Below are 15,371 nucleotides of genomic sequence, written 5' to 3'. Positions count from 1 at the left end.
TGACCCTGAGTTGACCACATTCAGGGGTGTAAGTCATTTATTCTACCCAGAACACACAATTTCTACCACTTTTAAAAATGGCAGAAGTCTTCCTTAGCTGTACAGACAAGCCATCCCACCCTAGAGGTTTGGTTAGTCTTCTGGGGGTGTACAGCTCCTGCATACCTAATTTCCTGGCCTGAGCGTAGTTTGCATAGTTTGGCTACGTGGATATACATGCCCATCCTTTTATATAATGCACCCTGCCTCCTGGCCTCGAGAGGACTACCTTAGGGGAGACTGTCATATATTAAAGACAGTGTATTTACTTTGCTGCTCATGGTTAGGACAAAGTAGAGTTGAAGCAGTTTGCACAACTCCTGCAGTCTGCAATGGCAGGCCTGCTGTCAGTAGTTTACTTGAGTCACTCAGGGTGGCACAATCAGTGCTGCAAGCGCAGGGGATCCCTTTGTCACCCATGTCTTGGAGACCATTGGCACAATATACTAGGAACCTAAAAAGGAGGTATAGTTCATGTCAATTGGGGGTACTGATTTACTCGTAACAGTTTTAGGGAGAGAGCGCTGGCACTGGGGCCTAGGCAACAGACTCCAGTGCACTATCAGACTCATATCTATTAGCATTGGAGCAAAGAGTGGGGGAGTCCAAAAAGGACACTTTTCTACATTTACTGTTTAAAGTGTTGCACAAATACTTGACACATTGCCTCTAAGTTATGCTTGACTGCTGTATGCCAAGTTACCAGATGGTGAACAAAGGTTAATTTAGGGTTTGCCTGCTTCTTACCCTGACTAGGATGTGGCTGCTGCTTGGCTGGGGCTCACAAGCCAACCTAAAACCCATTTTCTAACAGAAGTGCTCTGTAGTTCTTTGATAGGGCTGGACTTCTCGAAGTGCCCCCGAACAAGGGACATCTCATGGAGTCTCTGACATATGTACAAGCTGCCTATTTTGTTTCAATCCATTCAAATCCACTTTTCGAAAGTTAACATAGGTATATTTATATGTCAATGAGAACTCTAAAAATGTAAGTAAGAACTATAAAAGAAAAGAAAATATACCTATTTCCAGATAGCTTTGTCTAACACAGAAGTCAGGTCCTCTAATAATTGCAAATTTGTAAAAGGGGAACTACAGTGAGCTAGCACTTGTTTTAGCACCCTGTGACTAACAGAAGTGGGAAGTATAGTCTCATGCAATAGTTTAAAAAAAATCCCCCCAAAAAGGGAAAGAGACTTTAAATTCAGCTTCAGTCCCTCGTATTTCATGTACTTCAAACTATACAGATATGGGGCGAGAAAACTGAAGATTCGCACTGTTAAAAGAACCACGCTTCACAACAAAGAGGTAAGGGCTGGGACATCTGGCTATTCTTAAAAAGCGTCGTATTATATAAAGTGCACCAGATAATATCATGACGTGGCATTGCATCTCTGTTTCTCTTGGGTAAAGCAGACTAAATCGCGTAATGAAAGGTTTTCAGTGACACCTATTGAACTTCATGTGTGAAATCATGTGCTTTCAGATGAGCAACATGTCAGGTCAGAGAGTATTTTTGTGTAGACAATAACACCAGACCACAGCTCATAGACATTTTATGGAGGCGATAAGTAATTAAGTAAAGGGAATTCGGTGTTGTGCATCAGAATAAGCGATGACACTGAAAGAACTGGGAGCAGAGGCTGCATTTCAGACTGATAGTTGGTTTCCCATGACACAATAAGTGGCGACTAGAGGCATGTACCTCAAGAAAACGTTACATTTTCCGCCACGTGTGTGAATTACGGGGTTTATCTGTTTTTCATATGGGTGGGCATCTGGGTGAAACTTGTATGTAGGCTGCACCTCCCTTCAACAGGCCCCTGAGATGCCAGCTCCATAGTGTATCGACATTCAGAGTGAATGTTGCTACAGCAGATTGTACCACTGAACATCGAGGCTAAGAATATTGTGGGACAAGAATATTGTCGTCAAAATACCGAAGACTAAAATATCAAAATGTAAGTGCTTATGGAAGAAGCATAGATTTACTATTCCTATCTCCACACATATGTGCCAAGAAGATGTATAAATAGTCAAGGTAAATGTATGTGGAGTTCGATATACAAAATCAATATTTATCTTTCGATATTTTGGATTTTATATTTTGTCCCAGATGTTTGCCTTCTTCGATATTATGGCTTTGATGTTCAGGGTGCACACCCTTAGAGCAGGTCTTAGCGGCAAAATAATTTCTACTTAAACAGGTAAGTAACTTTACTGTGGTTAATTAAAACCATTAAACCATTATCAATGAAACTAACTTTCAAATGCACATAAAAACATTACAGCTAATCACAAAACTAATCTAATGATTAAACCTTAAAACACAGAAGTTGGAATGTGGAAACCAAAAAACAAACCAGGGAGCTGAAACGACACCTAGGAATTTGGCAAGACTTTACAAATTAGGATCACAATTCGTCTGCTAGTAAAGCCTTAGGAGCCCAAGAAGCTGGAATGGGCTCGGAAAGAGTACAACCGAGGAGCTTTCAAAAATTGCCTGTAAATATGTCGCATATCAGCATGGTTCAGTTATGTTGTTTGTGTCCAGACAGTGACTTGCTGCTACCCTGCAGCTGGTTAGATTTATCTGTTTTATATATATATATATATATATTTCGTTATCTGCTAACTGCTTGGCAGCAGCACAGGAGGTGGATAAAAAACTCAGGTCTGTAGGAGCACCGCCTGCATCCCAAGGTGGAATGGAAATCTGAAGACCATGATGCTCTGCGCTTTTTTATTGTGAACAGCATGAATATCATGAGCACTATTTTCTGCTGGACCAAGTTGTGGATGTTTGTATAAAGATAATACTGAGCATTCAAATTGTTGTGAGATTAATGATAAGATGATGACTAATAATAAGAATAGGTTCTTAGCAAACTCCACAGTACCTTCTGCCCAACTTATTGGAAGTGCCTGGGTTTTCAGGACTCTTTTGACGATCAGTCTAATTGTTTAATCGTTCAATAAATGGGCGATTTCTAGAGTTTGATTTACATAAGTCGACCGTGGCTTTGAGATTGCGTTTACCCTACCCAAAAATTAGCTGATTATAGATTTCAAGCTGCCATGTTTGGTGCTGATACCCTGATGATAGTATTGTGAAGGCCAGCTTTGCAGGCGGGATCTTGCTTTGATAAGCCTAACACAGGGTGCAGATGGGCCCTAGATGTGTCTGAATGCCTTACATTGAATCTGATCAAGAATGGAAGCTCTCCTACCTGGAAACCATTGATGACCCAATATCACTCTGGTTACCTTTAAAATTGGAGCAGCTGATGGCTATAAAGTTTTGCTTGTAATCTGAATAACCAATGCGGTCAACCCGCACCTCTACTCCTTAGTTTGTTCAAGTGAAGTCTAGGGGAATTTTACTGTTAACATATGCCAAGATAGGTATGTCATCAGCGCATTGCCGAATTTGAATATGGTTGTAGTATATTTTGTAATCAATTGATTTATCTCTTCCTAGAGTTCTGCCACGATCAGCTGTATAGAGATTAAAAAGGGTGGGAGGGGGATGGGTACATATCCTTGTTTTAAGCCTCCTATTGTGGGTATTTTCATTGTTACCCTGTGTCCTCACCCAATTTTTAGGAGCATCCAGATATCAGAATACAAAAATATTCATGTATGTAGTAAATGTGTCAAAATGTCCCATGTCTGTAATTATTAGGTGATCATTTTAGGAAAAATGCAAAGCATTCATGCTGGCCAACTCACAACGAATAGCTTTGAACACTTTAAATTATGGTGTGGTGCTCAAGCGGATACAATTGTGGCCACTTTAACCTTGGCTGCTGTGACTTTTCCCCTCCTGTGCTGAACTTGCTTGAATACTATAGTTTCATGACGAGCTCAGCTCGTCATAAGCACAGCTCAACTGTGCCTCATGACGAGCTGAGCTCGTCATGAGCATCGATAGGGTTTATGAATACATTTGGTGAATTGGCATTCCTTTCCACCAAGGTTCTGGCCATATCTACTAGCAAAGAAAAGTCCAAATGGCCACACCATGGTCGACTTTCCAGACCATTGAATGGTGCAGATCTCCTTTGTGGTTGAGGATACTCCTGTTAAGAGCTTTCGAAGCACGAGATGTACAAAGTCCGAATAAATGTTCTTTGAAGAGCTTAATTTGGTCGGAGTCTAGAACAAGCCTATAAAAGATACTATGAAGATGCACAGCTCTAACTCTGTAGTTGCAGAAATATGTATAGAACAGCCATCATGAAGGCAAAAATAATATATATATATATATGTACACACAAACCGCCAGAACTGCAACCTGGCTCGAAGAACCAGACGAATCCTCAGTATGGCAAGATGTCCTTTTTTATTTAAGGCAAACTGAGCAGCAAAACTGACGCGTTTCGGGCGGTTGCCCTTGCTCACAGTCAAACGTTTACCCACAATGCCTGTATTTTTCAAATGCTTGTGCAAATCATGTGACACATCACGTGACATAAATAAAAAGAGAAGAGGTACTGTTTTCATATGTATAGAACAAATGTACAACGAGGGAAAGTATAATATTCCCATTAACATGTCAACGTTGAAATATACTAATAAATATAACTGAGTCAATTCAATAGTTAAACAACAAAATTTCTGCATAAATGCATAAGTTTGATTAAGACAGTTCATAAATCATTAAAATGTGTTCTGTGCCAAATACCGCCATTATGTAAACATCCTATGAATAATACAGTTTCAGTTTAAAAAGCATATATTAAATACTTAAAAACAATTTGAATACAAAAATAAATTGTTATTCTTAAAAACTGTTTAAGTCATAATGTGCAAACTTTCGCGATACAAATACATACTTTATATAAACAAATTATTTAAATGATCCTGAACTGTGCGAATCTCAGATCTAATATATATTATATCCGGGACATCTCTAAAAGGATGGCAACCCCTAGATTTATTAGTTATGATAAATTGGGGACATCATTGACTGATGGCAACCCCTCTGCATAGTATTGCCTATAATGAACCAGTACAGATTTCCATCTTATAGTGCACCTAACACCTTATTAGTAAATGTGCAACCAATATGTTAAAATAAAGCAACCTATTTTTTCACAATAAACAGCATTTAAACAGGTCAAAGAAAGATAAGGGTGAAGTGACAAAACAACACAATAATATTTTTCCAAAAAAGGGATTTTTTTTAGTTTATAAAATAAACTTATATTGATGTGTGTTGTGGGAAACAGTAAAAGATAAGGGGGTGAATAAAGAATCCTCTGGATTTGGTTTAGATTTACAACTAGAATTAATCTCAGAGAGGCAGTGAACTCACTATACAGAAATGGGGATATATAAAATCCAGATCACATTCAAATAAATCCTGCCCTATAGGAAATGATATAGATCCTCAGTAGTGTTCAACCCATTAGGCACATTGGTGTCCAGCTCTAGAATCATTCTTGATTCTAGTTGGCGTAACATCTTGTCTCTGTCTCCTCCCCTGCGGGGTTGGGGTACAGAAGCCAAGACGAAATAGTTAAGACACTCCAAGTTGTTATTATGCACACTTTTGAAGTGTCTCGCCACTGGGTACGCATTATCGTTGTTAACGATTGCACGAAGATGCTGCAATATCCTGGCGTGTACTGCCAGCCGAGTGCTACCAACGTACCTCAGGCCGCATGTCCACGTCAGGACATATACAGCATATTCTGTCCTACAGTTGTAATTTCCCTTGATCTTTAAAGGTGTGGGACTGTAGGGGGTCATGTAAGTGCTGGTGTTGACACCAAATTTGCACGCCCGGCAACTTGAACTCTTGAAGAAACCAAGTCGCGGGGGAAGCCAAGATTTGATTTTTGGTAACTCGGGGAATGGGTTGGACACATGACTACGTAGGGAGGGTCCCCTCCTAAACGTAATCTTCGGATTCTGAGGTAGACTTAAAGCCAGGACTCCATCAGTTTGGAGAGTAGGCCAACTTTTTGTTAAGATAGACCTGATTTTTCTATCCTGGCAACTGAAAGATGTAATGAATCTAAGAGCTGAATTTTCGTTATTTTCATCGATAATTACTGTATCACTAGTTTGGGTTAGAAGTGATTCCCTGCTTCGTAGTTTCATCTTATTAACAGCCCTGCTGAGGATTTGATTGTTATAACCTCTAGCACGAAATCTTCTAAGGGCTTCCGCTGTACATTTGTCCAACTCATCTTGAGAGCTGCATATTCTTTTTAGTCGGAGCAGTTCCCCAAAGGGGATATTGTCAATTGTGTGCCTGGGATGGGCACTACTTGCGTGCAGAGTCGAATTGCCCTCTGTTGCCTTTCTGTGGAGAGTAGTAGCTAATCTATTGGATTTAATGTATACTTTAACATCAAGAAAGTCTACTGAGCTTTTACTTATATGGTGGGTAAACTTAAGATTATAATCATTGATGTTAAGTTTTTCAATAAAGTTCAAAGCACTAGACTCATCACCTCTCCAAATTAAAAACACATAATCTATAAAACGGACCCACATGCCAACATTTTCCGAAATAATATCTTGATGTTCACCCATGAGGACCTGCCTCTCCCAATAGCCTATGTGCAAGCATGCATAGCTAGGGGAGAAACAGGCCCCCATGGCGACACCTCTCTTCTGTAAATAGACATCTTTGCCAAACATGAAGTAATTATTGTTTAAACTCCATGATACAAGTTCCACCAACATCTTATTGTGATTGTAGCAGTCTATCGGTCTAGTGCTCCAAAAGTATTCAAGAGCTCTAAGACCCATGTGGTGTTCAATACTTGTGTAAAGGGCCTCGATGTCTAATGTAATTAGCAAAGATTCTTCAGTCCATGTTGCATTGCGGATTATGTCCAGGATATGCCCCGTGTCCTTGATGTATGTGGGCAGACTTTTTACCTGCGGTTGAAGAAAATAGTGCGTATATTGGGCAAGATGTTCCCCCACACTATTGATTGCCGAAATTATCGGCCGCCCTGGAACAGGTGAAGTAAGTTTATGGACTTTGGGTATGAGGTAGAACTTGGGCATAACTGGCATATATATATATATATATATATATATATATATATATATATATATATATATTCACTGAAAAAACCATAGGTTATAGACCATATATAGTTAGGGATTAGCATTTAAAAAACCTTATTTTATTGGCACAAAACCATTGAAATTCCATATATAGTTAGTTGCACTAACTATATATCGCGGACCCGCAATCCACTGCTAATGATGTCACATATTACATCATTCATGACATGGTCAGTGACATCACTGATGACATCACTGATGACATCTCAAATGACATCACTGATGACATCACTGATGACAACACCCAGTGACTGTATGTTTCTGTAAAGTTAAAATATGTCTTACATATTGAAGAATGAGTGGATGTATAAGTGTCTGGATGAAGGATTTAGTAGGTGCATGACTGACTGTATGAGAGAATGATTAAATGTGTCTCACTGAGTGTATGGGTTAGTGATTAAAGTGTCTTAATTTGGCAATCATTATTTATGTTGTTCTGTAAACTGCTGCATGTTTAAATCAGTAGCTATATCAGTAACTATATGGGTTATTGAATGGTTGCCCAAGTATTTGTATGGGAGACTGAGTATGTGTGTGGGTGGCTGGGAGGTGTATAACTCTGTGCATAGATGTGTGAGCAGTTGATTCCCTAGGTGTATGGGTTCAAAAGTGCATGTAGAAACAGCTGTATGGACAGTTGACTGTGTGCATGAGTATATTGGTGAGTGAATGGATATCTCAGTGCTACATGTCAAAGTAAGTACATATGTAAAACACACTCCATGTGAGAGTTGACATATATAAATAACTGAACATAAGAGCCAGTGAATGTGTGAGTGGCTGTATGAATCATTGTGAACTTGTATCAAGGATTGTATAAGAGAGTAAATATGTGTTACTATATGTTTGAATAAGTAAGGTGTGTATAACTGTATAGTTGAGGAAATGGAGATGTGATTGATTCTTTGCATGACTGACTAGGTGTGTGAGTAACTCCATGGATGTGTGACAGTCTGTGAGGGCCTGTTTACACTGAGTGTATCTAAGGTTATTTTAGAGTCTGAAGATGTATTATCACATAAATGATATCATCAGTGATGTAATCAGTAATGTCAAATGAGATGTCAGCAATGTCATCAGTGATGTCATTTGAGATGTCATCAGTGATGTCATCAGTGATGTCATTTGAGATGTCATCAGTGATGTCATCAGTGATGTCACTGACCATGTCATGAATGATGTAATATGTGACATCATTAGCAGTGGATTGCGGGTCCGCTATATATAGTTAGTGCAACTAACTATATATGGAATTTCAATGGTTTTGTGCCAATAAAATAAGGTTTTTTAAATGCTAATCCCTAACTATATATGGTCTATAACCTATGGTTTTTTCAGTGAATTTTCAAGGTTTTGTAAATGCAAATTCCTAACTATATATGGTCTATAACCTATATTTTTTTCTGTGAATTTCAATGGTTTTTTAAAAGCTAATATCTATAGCTGTAAAATATATTCTTTATTCAGTGACGTATCACGTAGCCCGTGAGACACCTCATGATGCATCGCATAACCGTGACGTATCGTCTCAGCAGCGCAAACCAAACTGGGTACGCATTATCGTTGTTAACGATTGCACGAAGATGCTGCAATATCCTGGCGTGTACTGCCAGCCGAGTGCTACCAACGTACCTCAGGCCGCATGTCCACGTCAGGACATATACAGCATATTCTGTCCTACAGTTGTAATTTCCCTTGATCTTTAAAGGTGTGGGACTGTAGGGGGTCATGTAAGTGCTGGTGTTGACACCAAATTTGCACGCCCGGCAACTTGAACTCTTGAAGAAACCAAGTCGCGGGGGAAGCCAAGATTTGATTTTTGGTAACTCGGGGAATGGGTTGGACACATGACTACGTAGGGAGGGTCCCCTCCTAAATGTAATCTTCGGATTCTGAGGTAGACTTAAAGCCAGGACTCCATCAGTTTGGAGAGTAGGCCAACTTTTTGTTAAGATAGACCTGATTTTTCTATCCTGGCAACTGAAAGATGTAATGAATCTAAGAGCTGAATTTTCGTTATTTTCATCGATAATTACTGTATCACTAGTTTGGGTTAGAAGTGATTCCCTGCTTCGTAGTTTCATCTTATTAACAGCCCTGCTGAGGATTTGATTGTTATAACCTCTAGCACGAAATCTTCAAAGGGCTTCCGCTGTACATTTGTCCAACTCATCTTGAGAGCTGCATATTCTTTTTAGTCGGAGCAGTTCCCCAAAGGGGATATTGTCAATTGTGTGCCTGGGATGGGCACTACTTGCGTGCAGAGTCGAATTGCCCTCTGTTGCCTTTCTGTGGAGAGTAGTAGCTAATCTATTGGATTTAATGTATACTTTAACATCAAGAAAGTCTACTGAGCTTTTACTTATATGGTGGGTAAACTTAAGATTATAATCATTGATGTTAAGTTTTTCAATAAAGTTCAAAGCACTAGACTCATCACCTCTCCAAATTAAAAACACATAATCTATAAAACGGACCCACATGCCAACATTTTCCGAAATAATATCTTGATGTTCACCCATGAGGACCTGCCTCTCCCAATAGCCTATGTGCAAGCATGCATAGCTAGGGGAGAAACAGGCCCCCATGGCGACACCTCTCTTCTGTAAATAGACATCTTTGCCAAACATGAAGTAATTATTGTTTAAACTCCATGATACAAGTTCCACCAACATCTTATTGTGATTGTAGCAGTCTATCGGTCTAGTGCTCCAAAAGTATTCAAGAGCTCTAAGACCCATGTGGTGTTCAATACTTGTGTAAAGGGCCTCGATGTCTAATGTAATTAGCAAAGATTCTTCAGTCCATGTTGCATTGCGGATTATGTCCAGGATATGCCCCGTGTCCTTGATGTATGTGGGCAGACTTTTTACCTGCGGTTGAAGAAAATAGTGCGTATATTGGGCAAGATGTTCCCCCACACTATTGATTGCCGAAATTATCGGCCGCCCTGGAACAGGTGAAGTAAGTTTATGGACTTTGGGTATGAGGTAGAACTTGGGCATAACTGGCATATATATATATATATATATATATATATATATATATATATATATATTCACTGAAAAAACCATAGGTTATAGACCATATATAGTTAGGGATTAGCATTTAAAAAACCTTATTTTATTGGCACAAAACCATTGAAATTCCATATATAGTTAGTTGCACTAACTATATATCGCGGACCCGCAATCCACTGATAATGATGTCACATATTACATCATTCATGACATGGTCAGTGACATCACTGATGACATCACTGATTACATCTCAAATGACATCACTGATGACATCACTGATGACATCTCAAATGACATCACTGATGACATCACTGATGACAACACCCAGTGACTGTATGTTTCTGTAAAGTTAAAATATGTCTTACATATTGAAGAATGAGTGGATGTATAAGTGTCTGGATGAAGGATTTAGTAGGTGCATGACTGACTGTATGAGAGAATGATTAAATGTGTCTCACTGAGTGTATGGGTTAGTGATTAAAGTGTCTTAATTTGGCAATCATTATTTATGTTGTTCTGTAAACTGCTGCATGTTTAAATCAGTAGCTATATCAGTAACTATATGGGTTATTGAATGGTTGCCCAAGTATTTGTATGGGAGACTGAGTATGTGTGTGGGTGGCTGGGAGGTGTATAACTCTGTGCATAGATGTGTGAGCAGTTGATTCCCTAGGTGTATGGGTTCAAAAGTGCATGTAGAAACAGCTGTATGGACAGTTGACTGTGTGCATGAGTATATTGGTGAGTGAATGGATATCTCAGTGCTACATGTCAAAGTAAGTACATATGTAAAACACACTCCATGTGAGAGTTGACATATATAAATAACTGAACATAAGAGCCAGTGAATGTGTGAGTGGCTGTATGAATCATTGTGAACTTGTATCAAGGATTGTATAAGAGAGTAAATATGTGTTACTATATGTTTGAATAAGTAAGGTGTGTATAACTGTATAGTTGAGGAAATGGAGATGTGATTGATTCTTTGAATGACTGACTAGGTGTGTGAGTAACTCCATGGATGTGTGACAGTCTGTGAGTGCCTGTTTACACTGAGTGTATCTAAGGTTATATTAGAGTCTGAAGATGTATTATCACATAAATGATATCATCAGTGATGTAATCAGTAATGTCAAATGAGATGTCAGCAATGTCATCAGTGATGTCATTTGAGATGTCATCAGTGATGTCATCAGTGATGTCATTTGAGATGTCATCAGTGATGTCATCAGTGATGTCACTGACCATGTCATGAATAATGTAATATGTGACATCATTAGCAGTGGATTGCGGGTCCGCGATATATAGTTAGTGCAACTAACTATATATGGAATTTCAATGGTTTTGTGCCAATAAAATAAGGTTTTTTAAATGCTAATCCCTAACTATATATGGTCTATAACCTATGGTTTTTTCAGTGAATTTTCAAGGTTTTGTAAATGCAAATTCCTAACTATATATGGTCTATAACCTATATTTTTTTCTGTGAATTTCAATGGTTTTTTAAAAGCTAATATCTATAGCTGTAAAATATATTCTTTATTAAGTGACGTATCACGTAGCCCGTGAGACACCTCATGATGCATCGCATAACCGTGACGTATCGTCTCTGCAGCGCAAACCAAACCCAAAACGTAAGCGCGCCAGAAGACGCTTAAAGATATATATATTTTTTTTTAACCTTAATTAGACAAAATCCACACGTGCACATATCACAAACGTTCAAAAAACACAATATGTCCGACTCCCGTTACGCTGCCGGTTAGCTGCCCGGTTAACGTACCAGGAAGCACCTTTACCGCGAAAAATCGCAATTTTTTTTTTCTTTTGCCCCGCAGGGAACTTTAATAGCCCCCTCATCAATCCTAGGGGTTCAGGAGGGGTCTGCCTTACCCCTTTCATTCATTTACACCTTTTTTTTTTCCACCTCTTGTCTCTCGATCCTACCGAGAGACAAGATGGCGGCCGCTCCGGACTGTTTACAATGTTGACAGCCAATCAGCTACTCCTCAGACTCCCGTTACACTGCCGGTTAGCTTCCCGGTTAGCTGCCCGGTTAGCTGCCCGGTTCGCTTACCAAGACGCGTCTCTACGGCGAAAAATCGGATTTTTTTTTTTTTTGGGGCCCCGCGTGGCTCTATAATATCCCCCTCATCAATCCTAGGGGGTCAGAAGGGGTCTACCTTGCCCCCTTTCCTTCATTTCCCCCTTTGTTTTGGCCTCCTCTTGTCTCTCGATCCTACCGAGAGACAAGATGGCAGCCGCTCTGGACTGTTTAGAATGTTGACAGACACCGGAGAACCAATCAGCTTCGCTTCGCAAAGTTCCGATACGCGAAAAGTTTGCTAACCGGATCGCTACCCGGAGCGCTGTTACAGATATATATCTTGTTTTAAACGTTAATTTCTCAAAATCCACTGAAGCACATATATTGAGACCTAGCAAAGGCACATCGGGCTAACAGTCCCTACAATTTTGCCAAGTTTCGTGGAAATCCATTCAGCCGTTCGGGCTAAAAGTGAGGCCAACCGCCCTATGGAAATTAACATGGGAAAAACGCGTTTTGGGACCCCCCTTTTTTCTCGGCCCCCCCTTGACGAACCCCCCCCAAATTTCCAGGAGCTGCTCAGAAACAAAATGTGCCATTTTCCTGAAAATTTCAGCCTATTCCGTCCACAAACGCTAAAGTTATTAGGCATAGAATTTTCAGAAATCCCATAGAGAAAAAATCCTAACTATATATACCTACTGGCTATCGCCAGTAGGTAATATATATATATATATATATATATTACCAGGTGCTTACGAAAATATGCCAATAACACTAAAGCTATTACCTGCCCTAAAGTTTCAATATTACACGAGTTTCGCACTCAATTGAACAATAATTGTTTGCCTAAGACGCTTAAAATTACATGTCGTAATTTACCGTTTTTGTGGACCCCTAGCCCCGTTCCATCGCGGCTTCGTGCCGTTTGTGTGGAGGGCAGGGTGAGCTTCAGAATTACAGAGCCGCCTCCCCGAGCAGAACGGAGTTAGCGTTCCAGCTGGGGGCGGGGCTTAAAGTATAAAATGGTCACTCTGAAGCGCAGCGGTCGAGCGCAGCGGGAGCGCCGACACCGCGCCGAAGCCGTGCCAAAGGGGTGCCAGTCTGCGCCAGTCCGCGCCGGGTCCGCGCTGCGCGCTAGACCCCCTGCCTCTTGTAACATCCACAATACTCCAAAGGTAATAACTTACACCCGATCTCAACTTTTGTGTATTGGCAATACTTTAACTGATAAAAGATGTTCCCATTTTTGTGCAGACTTCCTGGCCAATCTGCCTACTAATCCTTGCCCAAATTGCGCTTTTAAATCTACTCCTCCTCACTCTAATCTAGCTGCCCCTAGGTTGCCACTAATCCCTGAAGAATATATACATTGTGCTCTTATAAACGCCCGCTCCCTTGTCAAACACAGGGATGAGGTAGCTGAACTTATAGCCACTCAAAATCTAGACATCCTGTTTATTACAGAGACCTGGGCAGACTCTGCTTCTGGCCCGGATTTCAAGATAGCTACTCCTGATGGCTATTATGTCACCCGACTAGATAGATCCTCTGGAAAAAGAGGGGGTGGTCTAGCTATCATACATCGTGCTAACCTGGCTCTAAAAACTGAGCCAATGATCCATGATTCCATGGAAGCCTTATGTTTCACCTTTACTCTTTCTCCCACTCAAACTTTTAAAGGCACATTACTTTACCGACCTCCCACCTCATGCACATCCTTCTTAGAAGCCCTCAATCCTCTATTAGAACCAGTAGCTGCCTATACAGAATATACAATACTGGGTGATTTTAATTTTCATCTAGAAAATCATGCTGATAAAGATTCCATCAAGATTATCTCTGATTTTCAAGCAGTAGGCTTAGAACAACGAGTCTCCTCAGCCACTCACCAAGCTGGTCATACCTTGGACGGATTATTCACTAATAACTCATTCATGAATCAACCTACAGTGATTCCACTCACTTGGACTGATCATTCGGCAGTCATATTCTCTTACTAATCAGGAAACGCAAATACTGCGCGCCCTCTGCACGCTCACAGATCAAATGTCGTGACTGGAAAAATATTGACCACCATGTCTTTAATAATGCACTTAAAGCCACTAAATTTAAAGACTCAAATGACCCAGGTGAAGCATCCAATAACTACGTGCGCTGGTTGAATAATGCACTAGATTATGTGGCACCTGTCAAAAAACTGCAGCCTAACCGTAATAAACCTTCTGCTCCTTGGTTCTCCGAACTATTAAGGCTCGAGAGACAACGATGTCGTAATCTAGAGAAACGCTGGCGTAGGAATTACGACAATAACGATAAAGAGAGATATAAGACAGCCCTGCAAAACCATAAAAAACTCATTACTAAGGAAAAATGTAATTTCTATACCACACAAATAGAATCAGCTCAAAATTCGAGCAAACAGTTATTCCAGGTGGTAAAAAAGCTATCCAACCCTACGGTTCCTGACTCCATAGAACCTTCTCAAGCCTTCTGTAATGAAATTGCGGATTTTTTTAAAGGAAAGGTCACAGACATTTTTAATAACTTCACACAAAAAACTTCTGATGCTATAGCTGGCCCAGTAGCTCCTCATATACCTACCAGGCCAACCCTGGAAACATTCTCCTCACTCCCTCAGGCATCTATAGAGGAAATTATGAATGCGGTCAAATCAGGATCTCCTATGGACCCTTGCCCCCCAAGCATTCTTAAATTAGCATCTGATCAGGTAGCCCCGTGCTTACCCATATTTGCAACACGATGCTCCAGACAGGTGATTACCCTAAAGTCTGGAAGAAAGTCATTGTGAAGCCCCTTCTAAAAAAATCAACACTAAATCCAGCAGAGTTAAAAAGCTATCGACCCATTGCCTCGCTTCCTTATCCTTCTAAGGTATTCGAGAAGGCAATTAATTTACAACTTTCAAGCTTTATTGATAACAACAACCTACTAGATGATACCCAATTTGGGTTTAGAAAGGGTCACGGCACCGAGACCGCCTTGATAAAAGCAACCGAAGAAGTCAGAATAATTCTAGACCAAGGCGGTACAGCAATCTTGATACTCTTGGATCTGTCGGCCGCGTTCGACACGGTCTATTACAACATCTTGATCGACCGTGTCGGTGCCATGGGCTTCCAAGGCAAAGCTAAGACTCTTCTGGCATC

General features: G+C 40.2%; 1 protein-coding gene across 2 annotated transcripts in view; it reads left to right on the top strand.

The window, feature by feature from the left end:
* The first annotated feature begins 1,225 nt into the window (after window positions 1-1,225).
* The window catches only part of LOC147701363 (B-cell receptor CD22-like), a 550,058-nt gene continuing 535,912 nt past the window's right edge, over window positions 1,226-15,371 (top strand). For both annotated transcript variants that reach the window (XM_086930063.1, XM_086930060.1), the window contains exon 1: window positions 1,226-1,347. The gene's annotated coding sequence lies outside the window, so the exon portion shown is untranslated. The remainder of the gene's footprint in view (window positions 1,348-15,371) is intronic.

The sequence above is a fragment of the Lissotriton vulgaris genome, chromosome 7 (assembly GCF_964263255.1).
Source record: "Lissotriton vulgaris chromosome 7, aLisVul1.2, whole genome shotgun sequence".
Classification (NCBI taxonomy): domain Eukaryota; kingdom Metazoa; phylum Chordata; class Amphibia; order Caudata; family Salamandridae; genus Lissotriton; species Lissotriton vulgaris.
The sequence above is the reverse complement of the archived record's forward strand: the minus strand, read 5'-3'. Positions and strand labels throughout refer to the sequence as shown.